The 15,113-nt window shown below is 42.6% G+C and overlaps 1 long non-coding RNA gene across 1 annotated transcript in view; it reads left to right on the top strand.

Annotated features, from left to right (window-relative positions):
* LOC311527590 overlaps positions 1-15,113 on the top strand; it is a 560,808-nt gene that overhangs the window by 89,453 nt on the left and 456,242 nt on the right. The gene's annotated exons all lie outside the window — the stretch shown is intronic.

Genomic DNA, 15,113 nt, shown 5'->3' with positions numbered 1-15,113 from the left:
CATCGGATGCATACTGTGGAAAATACAGGCTCTAAGGTGCCACAAGTACTCCTTTTCTTTTTGTGAATACAGACTAACACGGCTGTTACTCTGAAACCTGTCAAAAAGGTAAGTGGAATCAATATTACCTGGAACGGACAAAGCTTATGTATTTGCCTTGATAAGATTAGAGATCTGAGTATGGGAATGGGGCCCTCACTTACATTGACTTCACTGGGACTATTCACACGAGTAAGGGTTGAGCTGTAGTCCTGTCTCTTGCACGGATTTCCTCTGTGGACATGGGCAAATAACCTAACTACTCTGCCTCAATTTCTCCATCTGTATAAAGGGGGCAATTTTATTTACTTGACTTACAGGGCTTCCATTTGTATCATCTATGTGGAGTATCTTGAGGATCTGAAACACTTTTCGAGCCTGGTTTGAAAGTTGCTGAGTGAGGCATGTGGCTTTCTGAAAAGAGATGGGGAGTTAAAAGTGCTCAGAATCTTTCAGGATTGGTTCCTTATGGGAGGCAGCTTATTAGCACAATGTGGGGTGGGGTAATTATGTCATTGTCCAAACAATTTACTGAACTTATTTGCTCCATCCCACCCCGTCTGCAATAACAAGTTGATCCAAAGCCAGTAGAAAAATTCCAGTGAGTCTAGGTCATCTCCTAAGGAATTACCTGAGTAGCGAGTCTCAGTGCTCATTGCATTCTAGGCATCAATGCCAATCAGGGGACTGGTGAAGCTAGCTCAAACTATAGAGTTTTGAGCAATTTCATCTCCCCTCTGCTGGAATTCTCTTCCCCAGGAGAGATTGCTCATCAGATTCAAAACCTCATCACGAAGCTGAAGGCCTTCTCTTTCCTGACCATTTCCAGCTCTTTGCTGCTTCAGTCCTGGTCCTGCTCTGTTAGTTAAAGTTAGTTTGCTTTAAGCTTGTAGAGCACCATCACACTTGTGTACAGTTCTCTTTGAGCTTATAATTGACGTATAAGACAAGCAACAATGGGTGGATACAAACAGACAGACAAGGGGGAGCAAAAGGAAACCACCAGACAATATTGGTCAGCTTGACAGGAGGTTCTCTCACTGGTTCTTTCAGCTTAGCGTGGAGCAGTGTTAGAGCGGGGGAGAAGCCTGCCCTGATGCTATGCTACCCATGCTGCATTTGTCCTGTAGGGGAGAGTCCATTTGACTTGCGATTGCTGTTGGTTGGGCCTTTTTTTTAACCAGCACAAAGAAGTTGGCATTACAACTTGCTTAGCTCTTTGATGGCTCAATTCCATCACTAATACCATCCTATTGCAGCATCTGAGGCAGGATGATGTAAAGCCACAGGAGGACAAATATCAAATACGCTTTTTTAAAAATGCACTTGGAGGGGCAACTCAAGCCAGGTTCCTGGAATCCAGCACAGAGATTAACTATAACTCCCATCCCTGAGCCTACCCCCTAGGGACTTTTTTTCCTTGCAAGTGGAATGAAGTGTTAACAAGGATCTAAAGATTGGATCCAACCTCCATCCAGCTGCACCCATGTTGCCATTCCAGCGCCCTATGGCTGGAGAATGGCCAGTGGGAAAGGAGCTAATTTCCAGTGGTTACATTTGCTTTGAATTTAACACACATGCTTACAGTACAAAACAAAGAAACAAACAGAAAACAACAATACAACTGTGCTATAACAGGGATGTAAAACGGGCAGAAACCAGATTGACCTGAAACAAGTTTTAGGTTAGGGAGGAAGTGGTGTGTGTGTGTGTGTGTGTGTGTGTGTGTGTAGGGGCAGGGCGGCGAAAGGGGGGAGGAGTAGAGATCAGAACTACAGCTTAGATTCCCCCGGGGCATTCCTTAGTGGATTGCACAGTCATTTGCAAAAATCTACTGTGATTGTAACACTCACACTCACTCCTTGATGCTTTATTCCACACACGGCCCAACATGGTTTTCCACTGATACGCAGATTTTTTTTTGCTGTTTTGTTTGGACTTGCCAAGGAAGAGGCTTCAGGTGCCACAAAGGGCTTATCAATAACACTGAACCTTCTTTGAAAGCTGATTTTGCTTCCTGACACTTTTGTCCGGAAGGAAAAAGAGGGCTGGAGGTGGGGAAGGGAGCCAGCCAGTTAGCTGCAGGTACTGTGTACTCCAGGCAAATCTGGGGCTATCTCCCTGTCTGCTTCAGTCTTCGCACCAACCCAGAGGTTCCCTCTCCCAGATGCCAACAAGACAAACTTTTAATGTATTGATTAGTAAATCTATTGCTTTTTCATCCTAACAATGAGCTTAGCAGCTATTGTAAGGCTGGGAACATGCTCCTCTTTATTAAAGGGATTATTTCTATAAATGAGTGATTCCCACTCTCACATTCTCTTCCCCCCCTCCTCCCATATGCATTAAATACACATGCAACAAGTGTAACTTTAGGCATGAAAAATCAGTAATGGGTATATGATTCTCAAATCTAGTAGAACTGATAAAAATCAAGGTTGCTGTCAGCTGTGTAAATTGAGAGCTCCAAGTGAATTCTGTGACTGGCCTAGTAAAGGATTATTTTGTGCTGGTGACTTGCTCCCCCTGGTGGATAGTCAGCAGAAGAAGTTTGAGCTTCCAACCCTGGCTGAGGTGCTGCGTTTTCTTGGAAGTGGCTGCTTAGGTGCAGCATGAAATCCAGACACAAAAGCTGACCCTGTGAGCATGGAAAACACCCCAGCTCTCTGGGTCTCGTGCCAGGAAACTTGGCTTGCTCAGAAGAAATCCTTAGAAGTGAAAAGAGTCTGCCCTCCCATAGCCTCATTATTATTGCCGTATGCAGTCTCATTAGTTTGGCTATTTTGAAAACCTTGTACTTCACTGATCTGGTGGTCTTGAGAAGGGAGAGACTTGTGAAGCTGAGAAGTACGGTTGGCTTTTTGTGCTGTTGTTCTTTGGCCTTTCTCCAGACCAACATAAAACCTGGTGGGAGCACTGAATGTTACCGCATAACTTTCCTCTTCCATCTCTCTATTTTAAAGATTTCCACTCTTTTTATGGTGTAGATAATCAGCCCCCTTGTTCCCTTTCCTTTTCTACATGGGGCAGCCAAATTTCCTTGAATTCCACAAGTACGATTTTTCTCCCAGGATAATTGTGTGCTCTGGACTAAATTTTTTTCTTCTATTATCGAGAAATTTTATTACAAAGGAAAATATGTCCTATATTTCTTACACTGGAAGGATATAGTCTTGGCAGGCAAGAGCCACTGTAGCAATTTTTAGTACAGTGATGTGGTTTATATGATTTGATCCACAGTAACTCTTTGGAATGCTCAGTGACCAGTCAGTCCAAACAGTTTATACGATAAATAACAAAACGATTGTAAATATTTATTTAATGAGACATGTTTTGAATAACCTACATGTGTAGAGCCTTCCTAGAGAGTACATTATTGCTATCAATTTGCATGGCCTGATATAGCGATAACTACCAGTTTATTTCTCTGTAAATCATAGAGGGGAATAAATCAGTGATACTAGGTCACTGTTAGAGATAGTTGCAGTTGATGATGGAGTGAGGAGGCCATGTTTTCCAAAACTAAACCCCCAGATCAGGGCAGTGTGGATTCAAGTTCCGTTTTATCCAAATTTTCAAAGTTCAGGGACTTTGGAGAAAAAATATCAGGTTTATTCTTTATCATAGTGACTGTGATTACACTGTAGCGACACTGCTATTACAACGTAATTACATGGTGATTACATCTTGTTAATAACTAATTACCAAGGATGGGTAGAAACACATTATATATTAATTTCCTTGTTTAATTTCCTAATTCTGGAAGGTGTTTTGATACCACAGGGATGGGCACAGTATTACCACCTGAATAAAATACAGTATTTTATGTAAACAGAAGATTAATTACATAAATGAATTACATACAGTTACCCTTTGGTTTTATACTTAATATGCATATTTTTAAAATCCAGGTACATGTATTTACACTGTAACTGGCTCCCATTCATGTATATATGAACCTTCTGGTTAATATGACTTAGAGATAATTACACAGCAAGTCTGTGGGTGAGTTAGGAATACAATCCAGAACTCCTGTGTCCCACTCCTGTGTTGTAATTATCACACACACCCAAGCATTTAATGTAGTTCTTTTCCACTGTGAAATGGCTGATGGCTCACTGATATTGAAACCAGCCAAAGATTCTGGGCATATTTCACAAACAAAAAAATATTTCTTGCCTTTACATGTCTAGAGTAGCCTCCCTTGCATTTAGTTAAAATGCTACAAGGATGAAGCGATTCCTTTAACTTCAGGCTCTAGGGTAACAAATATTAAACCTAGAGAATAAAATGTGATCTGGTTTATTGCAGAGAAAGTCGACAGCTTTAGGAAAAAGGGGCTGAGAGAGGGGAACATGCAGTAGGTCTTCGAGGCCTCATTTCTTAAAGCAATTCGGTACACACCGTTACCTCAGTTGTGGATACGAATCAGGGCAGAAACCAAAACTAGACCCTAACATGCACGTTTGCCCAATTTACATGCACAAACATAGCAAATGTATGCACCATGTAGGTGGGCAGTTGACTGTTCATTTGTGCAGGCATTTGCAGTCCTAAATATTTTAAGAATCTCACCCTTTTTATTTCACTTCTTTCGTGAGTGATTTTGGTGTGTAGAATGGGCATATCTGATAAGCGAGCTCGACTTGCAGACAGAGTGGAAGTGGCAGGATAGAAATCAGTGCTAACGGGACGTTATTTGGTTGTGTTTCTGCTAAATTACATAAGATTGGAAATGATTCATGGCACTTACTCAGGTTACCCTCCAGGTCACCTCATACTATCCAATAATGACATAAGAAAGCATGAAATTCCTCTTTCTGACATCTTTTTTTCCTCAGTGGACCTGGGTCCTGGAACTAAGATACTTCATTATATTAGCAGCAAAAGGCTTGATCTCCTACTGCCATGATTTGAATACCATATGAATCAATTTCTGAAAAGTTAGTAGAATAAGATTTGATTTCTGATGGATGTTTTCTCCTGCAAGGTACAAGTGGTGGGTAACTCAACTTATTTCACTTTTAACTTACTATATAACTGCATCTGATTTCAGTATACCCAAAGCAACTGTTTCTGATTCCAAAATTTGCAATAAATCCATAAAAGTGTTACCAGATTGATGGTGAGTGCCCGGTATTTTATACCATGCAGACATATGCATGCCATGTGCCTAGAAAATATTCTGTGCCTTCTTTTTAAATGGTCAGTGCCCTAAAATATATATTTATTTAACCTGGGAGAAACTGAAGGAAGTAGGGGAGCATGGAGTCATGCTGCCAAAGGTGGCAGGGTTTCATCAATCCCCTGAATCCCTTTTCCCTTAAAGATCTTTGATTACTCCCACTGCTGAAGCCTGCTAGTTTTGTGTATTTCCAGTGGCATGTTCACTTATCTGAGGATGAGCAGCTCACAGTAATTTTATTTTAGTTCTTAGCAGAGGCAAAGTCAAATTTCCTATTAGACCCTGGTCCTCCATTACTCAAAAAATGCTGCAAATATGATGACATAGTGATGCTTGCTATCGCGGTGTAATGTTTTGGGGTTGTTGTTTTTTATCACGTTCTTTTTTATGAGCAAGCGCAGTCTAGTGTTTAGAGTGGGAAATAGAACTCCTGAGCTCTATTCATGACTCTACCATTGACTTACTCTGTGATCATGGGCAAGTCCTTCAACTTCTCTGGCCCTTGATTGTTCCCAGGTGTAATAGTTACTTCCCTCAGAGGGATATTGTGAGGCTAATAACAAGTGCTTTACACTTTGGCTGAAATGGGCATTTAGGGTATGTCTCCACTGCCCTCTAAGCCTGACTCTGATTCAGGTTGCAGCTCACACACGCACCCTTTGGCCCACACACAAATCAGTCAGACTCAGGCCATCACACACCTAGGACCAGGATCCTACGACCCTGCTAAAGAGGTGGTTCAGAGCCCAGTTGCCGCTGTGGCTCCGGTCCTGTCATTCTGCAGCGTAAATGCAGCTCAAGCCTCAGATGTGAGTCAAAAGCTCTGCACAGAGCAGGGTGGATGCATTCTCCTGGCTGAGAGACCCAGGGCCATGTAAACTTAGGTTTATAATACAGGGTGAATGCTGAAGTGCAGGCTTGAAAATCCCAGGTCCCACAGACTTGGGTTCACAATGTAACGTAGACATAACCTTACAGTCTCACACCGTAAAGAGAATGGATGTACCAGACACTGAGAGTCAGTGGTTAGATGCTTTTATATTTCACATCTTGTTTCTGCCATGCTGGAAGGCCTGGGAAATGAGATGTGTCTATCTTCAGAGGAATCACTGAACCCTGCTTAAAATTAAGATGGCCAGTTAACAACCTGCTCTGAGGAAGGGGTAGTACATAATCGTGATGCCCCAGGCAAACACCGGGGACCATATTGTGACTCATGGTCTCTGACTTGGAGTAGGTTCCCCGGTTCCCCGCTTGACCAGAGAGGAAGCACTCTGCTGTTGGTATCTCCTTCTTCGGTCACATGAAGTGGTGCATGGGAGAGATGGATCCAAGCATCTGCCCATACCCCGTCCCTCATTCCCCACATTCATAGCAGAGGAAGCAGTAGCATCGGATGCTGCTCTTTCCCTTGAGACACAGCGCGACTGCTGGGGGTAGCTGAAGCAGGTATAAAGAGGCGCCTTACGACTCCTGACGCCCCTGTGCAAGTGTGAAGGGTGGCTGACAATATCCCCCTCAACAACGATACATTACAGTGGAAATTACTGTTAAAAAACCCAAACCAACAGGCCAACTCGAGGCATCTCAGGGCTCAGAAAAGTGGCTCCTTAAGTCCATTCAGGCTCATTCCATTTCAGTGTTCTATTTCTCAGGAATGATCCCAATGCCTTTGCCTTTACAACCTTGCTTGATAGGCCATTCCACACATTTATTATCCTTGATGTGAACGAGTGCTTCCTAGCGTCTGTTCTAAATTTGTTTTAATTTCCATTTATACTCCATTGTCCTATAATCTGTTCGGTGCTGCAAATGAAACCAAGGTGTGATCATCTTACAACCCCCAGCAATAAATTTTATTAGTATTTTTGTTTCCAAACTTCACAACCTTGCAGTAAATAAGAAAGCTTCATGGGTAGAAATAACCTCCATCCTCCTCTGCTCTCTTACCCATCCACAAACCTTTATAAATGTTAACCAAAATCACTGGGGGGGGGGGAGGTGTTCATCCTTTGATTCAATATTCCTTTGGCTAAAGAAGTAAATCAATTATATGAGTATTAAAAATGGAGGCAGTTTTGCATGCTAGCAATGCATATCATTCACCAGTGGCTGATGGAGAAAAATACTCTCCCAGCTGTTCAGTAAAGCTCTTTATATGCAGTTTGAAACATCTGGTTTGTTTTCTGCACAATCTTTCTCACAGGGTATTTGCAATTCTTTATTCAAATTGTTTTTTTTTACTTCACTTCCAGGTAGAGAGGTCGATGTGTTTGTGGTTTAAAAACACGGGAATATGTATGTGGCTTTTAAACCAGAAACATATCTATATTGTAATTAGAATTCAACCATCAGAACTGGGCAGGGAGGGGGGTTCCCCCCCAGTGACATACACATTCAGTCTGGGAGGGGGGTTCCCCCCCAGTGACATACACATTCAGTCTGAACTGCAATGATAAGATGAATGCTTCTCAATGAGACACCATGGCTCAGTCCTGGTTGACTATGACATTGTTCCAGTACAGGATATTTATTTGCATGATTTCAAAAAGGAAATCTCTCCTCGGATACTGCTGTTTCACTCCCTAGGTTGGTGATGGTCAGGACAGTTGGAGGAGGAGAAAATAATTATTTCTATTTCTCAGCAGTAATTTCTCTGGATCAGGGGCACTGCTGGGCTCTGACGATAGTTCACTCTAGGCAGAAAATGTGATGGTTGTGACATGAGACCTTTATGATGATTTCAGTGGAAGGTGCAATGCAGGATCACACCAAAAGAGAGTCTAGTAGAGATGGGCAATTGATCAGATCTGGGTCTAGTTTAGGTGTAGACTGGGAATGAAATTTGTTTTCAAACCAGTGTTAGTGATCAGGCTGGGTTTGATGGAACTGAAATCCTGCCAGCTGTTCTGATAAGATATCAGCCCATTACTGCAGAATATTGAAAAAGTAGCTGGCCGTATCACATTCTCCCATCTTTGACTGCATCCAAAACCAGATCCAGAAATAGTGCACTTCCTGTTCCAGGTTTGATCCAGAACCAAAACTACAGGAAAAGGTTGAGAACTGATGGCTCAGGGAAGGTAGGGAACAGAGTGAGAGGAAAGGAAAGATTGGAAGAATGGAGTGTAGTTGAGCCAAGCTTAGTGCAGCAAACTTTGACTTGACCAACGGACGTTCCTTGTTAGCTCATTCTTCAGTCAGTGGGCATGCTGGAGTCATGCCCCAAACCAGCTGAGTCTCCAGATTTGGGACACTGTTAACTGGACAAGTCTCCATTTCTGATCACTAAGTAACAGACATACCAAAGGTGTGAGGAAAAGAAGGGACAGCCAGGCGGAGAGGAAGGATAGTCTACCGGTTAGGGTCTTAGCCGGAGACATGGGTTTAGGTCCCTGCTCCCATCCTAGACTTATTCTGAGACCTTGGGCAAGTCATTTAGTCCCTCCATGTCTTAGTTCCCCTTGGGGACAATAGTATTGCCCTTCCTCACAGGCATGTTATGAGGATTACATTAAAAAGGTGGGAGGGGAATTGAAAAGATTGTAAGGTGTTCCTATATTATGGTAAAGGAGGGCATATAAGTTCCTTAGATAAATAGGCATTCTGGTGACAGACTTCTTAGACATTCCCATTAGTAAGGAGGTAAAAATGGAGTGGGGAAAGAGGGAGTGGAAGGAAACTGAGGGAGTGGGGATGAAGGAGTAAAGGGGAAACCTTGCTCAATTGCTTCTGCCCCCTTCTCCCTGGTTCACCCCTCCCCCCCCATTTCTGTGTTGGATTCTCTTCTGGGCTCTAATCCTGCACCATTAATGGGAGCTTTGCCATTGACTTCAATGAGCACAAGACCAAGAGTAGTTGGTCATTCTTGTTGCAGTCTTACACAGTGAGTGAGGCCAGGTGGTTCAAAAAGAACTGGAATGTTCTTCACCCCGAAGCTCAAGCAAGAGCCGAAAGGATTCAGGACTTTCTCCTTCTGTCCATTGCCCTCATTTTGTCTCTGTCCACTGTTGCCAGGTATGCAGCAGAAATTAATGGCTCAGATTTCTCTGCCACATGTCAAACTTAATTTTACTTTAAATCAGTCTTAATTATGCCAATGAAGTTTATAGTTTTAATGGAAAGAGCCTGTCTGCTAAAACTCTAACATTTATTATAAGGGGCTGAGAAAGATTTATAGTCATATTAACTTTCCAAAGTGGCCAAGTTTGGTTTGGTGATATTAAATTCTAAAGCACGAACCCCATTCTTTTTAAAGCAGCTAGTTTTCTGACTCCTGGGTTCCTATTCTGGGGATCTCCTGGGCAGACACAGTAAACACAAACCAACCAAACCAAAAAATTGTAGACAAAGCCTATAGCACTTCAAGACCACAATTAGTTAGCTTCAGCTGAATTAAAGTGCTCGTCCGCCATACATCTATGGTTGTCCCAATTTTCTACAAACTACTCTTGAAATTGACCTACTTTCAAGAAGCGGAGAGAGAAGAAGGGTAATTCCAGGAACGTTGCTCTCATGTCATAGGCTGATAAATCAGGTCAATGGATAATACAGATCGGTATGAAGTGTTCCAGTTATGAGGAAAATTTCAGGTGCTCGCTGCACTGTAGCTGCCTCTGCCTCCACTGGTGCCATTCTTTTACTTGCAGATAAAACATAAAAGTGAGGGCCATCAGAGATCCCACACTTTCCCCAGGAATGAGGGTGTAAGGCCCACATTGCATCATGGCTCTGTTCCAGATTCTATCATTACACTCCACCATCCGTACCTAAAACGCCCCCTATGTGTTCAGCTGGGAAACCCCTTTTCATATTGCGGTGTTGGTACTGAATGGCAGCAGCGTTCCAGGCCATATTTCAGTCACAGGAACATGACCCCTATCTACGGTTTATAAAGCACATTGGGATCCCTCTGGTTATGTACAGTAGTTAGAGCACGATTCCTGGTTCCTCCAGAGACTTTTGAGATGACAAGTAATTCCATTACCTCCTCTGTGCCTCAGTTTACCTGGTAAACGAATATTAAATACTGTATATTGTGGCATGGGTACATTATTTATTTATCTGTCTGTTTGTTATTGTTTATTATTTTGGTGTGCCTTCATTAATTATGTATTTTATTGGCATTATTAACATAAAACTCTGAAAAGTATGAAATTCCCTTCTGCTTGCCCTCCCATAAAAAGGTAAAAACTGGGTAAAGATGTCAAAACACAGTGTTTTGTTTTGTTTTGTTTTTTTTTCCTTGTGGGTTTCCACTCAGAAAACAGATGGCCCCTCCTCACTGACATTTCCTTATAGTTTTTAAATGAGGCTGCAGTCGGGGAGAGCTCAAATGTTCCATGTAGAGCTGCACGAACTCCATGTAGGATCATAATGAACAGTATCGAAATGCAGTTTCATACAAACTTTTTCCTAGCCACGCTCTTAGGCTAAGCCATAATGAACACATCCCTTCATGTAGTATGAACTGTTTCCCCTGACCGTGACTCTGTGGAATATTTAGTATTTACCTTTCGTGATAATTAAAAGGAAGGGAAATGAAGTCTAAAGAAAGACTGAGTGACATTTAATATTCCCTAAAGTTCTCTTGTTTCTTTAAGTGATTGCTATTGCCAAAGGAGAGCTAGAGGTCTCTTATCAGCAGCCAGGTCCTGACCTGTAGGCCAGGGAGCCTTCCCTGTAACTTGACCCCCGTACCAGGTGCGGGCCTGCCAGTCACGAGGCTGAGAAAACATGCAGTTGCAAACAAGCCATTCCAAAGCACATCATTGCCTTTAACTGTTTCAAGCCCTGTCCCTGTGCTTGTGCGCACATAATTGTGCAATTGCATGTGCACATACACACACACCCCTGAAGCCTGCACACATACACACCCAGTCAGATGCCCACACACAACATACGTACATGCACCAACACCTGCAAACACAGGTAAATGAGAATCAGGCTCACCACTGCCCATCCTACCGTGTCTATACTAATTCAAGCATGCTAGCTCAGTAAGAACTAGCATGATTATGTCCCCATGAGCTGGGAATCGCTCCCCCCGTTCCAAGTGTAGACATACTCAGACACTAAGAATGTGGCTACATATAAGCACTAGAGTGATAAAGCGTTAGTTACAAACTCTATATTTTCAACTGCTCTGAAATCATGAGATTAGCTTAAAAATCATGAGATTTTTTTCCTTCCAAAAAATAACTGGATTCTTTTATTCACCTTCTGATTTGTGTACTCTTTAGGGTGGACTTGAGTCACATATTCAAGCTTTTTCTCCAGCAGGGCTAGAATTTTTTTTAATGAAAGCTGAGGTTTCACATGAGTCCAAGAGCTGGAGCTTTAAGAAAAAAGCCTTTAATGCCATGAGATGATGTGATGAAATCACAAGAGCTGGCAACACTGCAAATTATTTGTGAAAACACACACCAAGGTCTGTAAAATGATTAGACCTTCAATAGCATCCAGGAGTAATAAAGATGGATTATAGGATGAAAAGGTTCTTTCCGACATTAGAGCCTATTCTGACATGTCACTGAGTAATAAGAGTAATGTGCATTACATATTATGAAGATAATATGTACATTGGGAATGATCCGAAGCCCACTGAAGTCAATGCCAGTCTTTCCACTGATGCCAATGAGCTTTGGATCAGATCCACGGCGTATAAAGTCTCATTGGTATCCTATTTGCATTCTAACGGTCCCATAACAATTTGTGCAGCAAAACCATTATCAAAAGCCATTAACTATATGAATATTTTGGATCTTTCCTAAGGGGCTGAATCCCACACCCCTGTTTCAGACTCATGCCCTGTTGAAAAATCAAAGCTATTTATTTCATCCGTTACTGTAATTAGAGGGCAAAGAAAGGCAGCTAAAATCAGTGTTCTTTCTTTCTTTCTTTCTTTCTTTCTTTCTTTCTTTCTTTCTTTCTTTCTTTCTTTCTGCCTGCCTGCCTGCCTGCCTGCCTGCCTGCCTGCCTGCCTGCCACTACCATAAAATAAATAAATAAAAGCCAAATTCTAATGACATTTTCTATAAATCATTTGCTTCCAGGCTGAGATCACATCCACTCCATCACTAACTTTTACAGCCAAGTCAAAAATTCCTGAAGAAGGGCATGTATAAAATTCAGGCAGACCCTTGCATTGGGAAGTGTGTTTGGGAGTGTGGGGAGGAGAATTCCACTGAGCTATGTAATAGATCAGCTCCCACCCCATATAAAGATGCTGGAGAGGAGCAGGCAAAGGGCTGCTACAGTACAGTCCACTGAAGGCTCTGGATTCATTCTGCACTTAGCCCAGACTCAGTGCTGAAGATTTATAACATCCCCTGCCCCCCTCCAAACTTGATTCAAAGTGAAATTCATAAGGAAGTAGAGACACCTGCACAACACATGAAGCAAGCTAAGCCCTCACGCTGCTTTATGGGGCCTTTCTTTGAGTTAAAATTTCACACTCTAACACACATATTTAGAATACACAAAGCTAACAGGCAGCTTCGCTTCCTCCTGCCCACACCTGCCCTCCTGCAAAATAAAACCGGACAAACAGGCTGGCTCTTTCAGGCAGAAGGCTGGGGATCCTGGCAGCTCTGTGAAACCTTGCAAAAAGCAGCAAAACCAAAACAGCTTCTTCATTCTTCCTTTTGAGGCTATGACACCTCACTTGTGGCTTGGAAATACAACACAGCTCTCACTAACAATAATGACAGGTTTCGGAGTAGCAGCCGTGTTAGTCGGTATTCGCAAAAAGAAAAGGAGTACTTGTGGCACCTTAGAGACTAACAAATTTATTTGAGCATCAGCTTTCGTGATCTGTAGCTCACGAAAGCTGATGCTCAAATAAATTTGTTAGTCTCTAAGGTGCCACAAGTACTCCTTTTCTTTCTACTAACAATAATATACACTAAATTCTGTATCAAAGCACCTAGTTGTAGAAAATATTGCCACTCGTGTGTGAAACAAGACTCAAGTATGGGAACCATTGTGTTAGACTCTTTTTGCGCTATTTACTCTATGATTTTAATAAATATAGTACCAAATCCCTCAGTACAAAGGGAAAGTTGATGTTATTATACCAATCTTGATTTCTATTTTTACTCTTTTAAGAGAGGTAGGAATAGTGCGTAAGAAGCAATAGAAGTCCAAAAGCATCCTGCTTCATCTACTACTCAGAGCAGCCAGTAAACAGCTGAAGAGGGTGAAAAAAATTTTCAACTGAAAACTCATTAGGACACTTTTCATCCAAAATCTTTTTGTTTACTTTTTTTTTCCAGTTAAACTTCAAATATTGTTAGTTAAAATTTTAATTAAAATGTTTTTGCTTGTTTTAATTTCCCTGGACATAGAATCATAGAACTGGAAGGGACCCCTAGAGGTCATCTTGTCCACTCCCCTACACTCGTGGCAGGACTAATTATATAGACCAGTGTTTCCCGAACTCGGGACACTGCTTGTTCAGGGAAAGCCCCTGGTGGGCCAGGCCGGTTTGTTTATCTGCCGTGTCCGCAGGTTTGGCCGATCGCGGCTCCCACTGGCTGCGGTTCGCCACTTCAGGCCAATGGGGGCTGCGGGAAGCAGTGGCCGGTACTTTCCTCACAGTCCTAGCCCATGTCTACACTACCAGGGATCGACGCTGCTGCAATCGATGCAGTAGGGGTCGATTTTAGCGGGTCTAGTGAGGAGACCCTCTAAACTGACCACAGAGCACTCTCCGGTCGACTCCATTACTCTACCGGAACAAGAAGAGTACAGTAAATCGATGGAAGAGTATCTCCCATCAACACAGCATGGTGTAGACACTGCAGTAAGTCTACCTAAGCTAAGTCAACACCAGCTACATTATTCATGTAGCTGGAGTAATGTAACTTAGGTCGACTTACCCCGGTAGTGTAGACAAGGCCCTAATGTGGCTGACTGGATAGTGCATTAGACTTGGGCACAGGGGACCTGCGTTCAATTCCTGGCACTATCAGTGGCCTGCTGGATGACCTAGGAAAAGTTATTTCACCTCTCTATGCCTCAGTTTCCCAATGTATGAAAAATGACCAATAAGAGCTAGGGATTATTAGGTGAATTGTATCTACCTACTGATTATTTGACCTCTACGTCTCAGTTCTTGTGACTATATGCCTACCAGGAAGGAGGGTCTCATTCTTACAGTACTGGACTAGGAGTCAGGAGATTTGGGTTCAGTTCCTGGCTCTGTCATAGATGCCCTGTACAACCTTGGCAAGTCATTTAGTTTCTCGTACCTCAGTTCTCTCATCTTTCCTCCACTCCATGTCTGTCTTGCCTATTTAGGTGGTAAGTTCTTGGGAGCAGGAACTGTCTTTTATTATTGCGGTGTGAGTGACTAACACAAGGAGGCTTCAGTCTGGGTTGGGGCCTCTATTGTAGTACAAATTATTATTATTAATAATAATAATAATAAATAATGAAAGTCCAGAGACAGAAGCGGGGACAGGGACTTCCCCCTGGGCATTGGTTTACCTGAAACCTGGAGACAGCCTATGGCTGGCAAACATTTGGGCACACAAAGTACATCCCCTGGGTTCCAGCACTGATGCAAAGGCCATAGGAAGATTGTCACTGGCTTTAACAGGCTTTGAAATTAAGCTCTCCTTACCTTCATCTCAATGCAGATTATTCGTAGATCACAGAAATCATCTGTTGGGGGTGGGGCATTGCCACTCAAAAATGTGGAACACAAGCAAAATAGAAACTCTTTGGCAGTGTATATTTGTGGCTGTTCTGGAGGCGCTGATGCAGGAAGACAGAATTTGGCAGCCAAAGGAGAGTTTTCCTTGTGTAGTATCATGCATTACGTTTCTAATCAGGCTCTGATCTCCTAGAATCTTCTAAAACATCTAACCTCTTCACCCTGTAC

Source organism: Lepidochelys olivacea (genome assembly GCF_965140295.1).
Source record: "Lepidochelys olivacea isolate rLepOli2 genome assembly, chromosome: 10".
Classification (NCBI taxonomy): Eukaryota; Metazoa; Chordata; order Testudines; family Cheloniidae; genus Lepidochelys; species Lepidochelys olivacea.
Note: the sequence above shows the minus strand (reverse complement) of the source record. Positions and strands in the feature narration are given on the sequence as shown.